We start from the raw sequence: 1,944 nt of genomic DNA, 5'->3' as shown, positions 1-1,944 counted from the left end.
TAATATATATTTTTATATATTATATATATTTTTATATATAATATATAGTATATATAAAATATATATATTATATATAATATATATTATATATATTTATATATATGTTTGAATGCTCACGGATTTTATTAGACAGTGGTGGCAGTGGCCCCAGCCCAGCCCACCCTCACCTGCTTTTCCAGCCCAGAACAGGGGACGGGGAGGATCACGGCCCAGCAAGAGCTATGCAGAGAGGGGAACAGTCCTGAGCCCAACAGCAGAACTTGGGGGGAAGCGGGCGGGGTGGCCAGGGACACAAACTGTGTACAGGGGCTGGGGGCTTCTGCCCAGGGCCCTCCTGGACCAGGACGCCTGACAGGGCTGGGTGCCTCAGTAGTCCTCCACCCAGCCGTTCTCAGAGATGAATGCGTCAATGACCTCCTTCATGGCCAGGTTGGGGATGAACTGTTTCTGGGTTAGGGGGCTCCAGGTCACGGGGTCAAAATGATCCACGCGCTGCAGGTGCTCCTCGATGTCCTTGCGGTCATAGGAGATGCCAGTGGGCGTGATGCATAGATCCCGCATCAGCTCAAAACTGATCTTACAGCACAGGTATTTGGGGATGTCGTACTTCTTCCTCTTCTCGTCCACCTGAGAGAAGAGCTCATCCATGTCCGCCATGTATTTGTCATGTGGGCGGGGGGCACCCTCACGTGCTTGGCCTCATTGCAGGCCTGCTGGGCCCGGACCTGGCTGTCGTCTTCATCACCCTCATGGTTCCGTTGGCACTCTTCGAGCTCCCTCTCACGCTCTGCCGCAATGAGCCTCGAGAGGTAGGAGTGCAGCTCGCTCTCCTGGTGGATGCGCCCTTCCTCGATGCTGTTTCAGCGCTGCTTCGCGATTCGAAGAGCGCTGGGAATGTCGTCCCCAAAGTTCAGCCAATGCTTGTAGGCCAAATATTTTTTTATCATTAAACTATATATATATATATATATATATATGTATGTGTATATATATATATGTATGTGTATATATATATATGTATGTGTATATATATATGTATGTGTATATATATATGTATGTGTGTATATATATATATATATATGTCTGTATTTTTTTTTTTTAAGACGGAGTCTCTGTCGCCAGTCTGGAGTGCAGTGGCGCTATTTCGGCTCACTGCAACCTCTGCCTCCCGGGTTCAAGCGATTCTCCTGCCTCAGCCTCCTGAGTAGCTGGGACTACAGGCTCGAGCCACCACGCTCAGCTAATTTTTGTATTTTTACTAAAGACGGGGTTTCACCATGTTGGCCAGGATGGTCTTGATCTCTTGACCTCGTGATCCACTTTCCTTGGCTTCCCAAAGTGCTGGGATTACAGGCATGAGCCACTGCATTGGGCCACGTATTTTCTATAAAGACTACTTCAGAACTAGCAGGACTTTGATCCAACATGGCCCTGCTCCCAAATCCACTCCCTGCCCAATACACATATGGACTTTTTGTAAAAATTCACATATTCTAACTACAAGAAAAATTGTGATTATGATTTAGAAAGTCCATGGAGCTTTAGTTCACTATCACTGACTTTCATTCTTTTTACAGGATTTCTGTATTTCAGTGTAGAGCCACAAGGGAGCATGAACTTTCCTATCAGAGGGATCTAGATTTAAATCTCTGCCACTTATTTACTCTGACTACAGCTAATTTTTTTAACTTTTCAGTGCCTACTTTTCTTCATCTTAAAATAGGTGCAGGGTTATTATAGCAACATTGCAATTATCTGTGAAGTTTTTGGTACATGATGAGTAATCAGTAATAGATAGTGTTTAAAATTAAAGTCAATGTATTTTTTTTAAACCTGAGGTTTTGTTTTGTTTTGAGGCAGGGTCTCACTCTGTCCACCTAGGCTGCAGTGCAGCGGCGAAATCTTGGCTTATTGCATCCTTCACCTCCTGGGTTCAAGCGATTC

The 1,944-nt window shown here is 44.8% G+C and overlaps 1 pseudogene; it reads right to left on the bottom strand.

Moving 5' to 3' along the window:
• Positions 1 to 288: 288 nt before the first annotated feature.
• LOC107973718 (E3 ubiquitin-protein ligase CHIP-like) lies at positions 289 to 947 on the bottom strand (annotated as a pseudogene).
• Positions 948 to 1,944: the final 997 nt, after the last annotated feature.

This window comes from Pan troglodytes, chromosome 13 (assembly GCF_028858775.2).
Source record: "Pan troglodytes isolate AG18354 chromosome 13, NHGRI_mPanTro3-v2.0_pri, whole genome shotgun sequence".
Classification (NCBI taxonomy): domain Eukaryota; kingdom Metazoa; phylum Chordata; class Mammalia; order Primates; family Hominidae; genus Pan; species Pan troglodytes.
The sequence above is the reverse complement of the archived record's forward strand: the minus strand, read 5'-3'. Positions and strand labels throughout refer to the sequence as shown.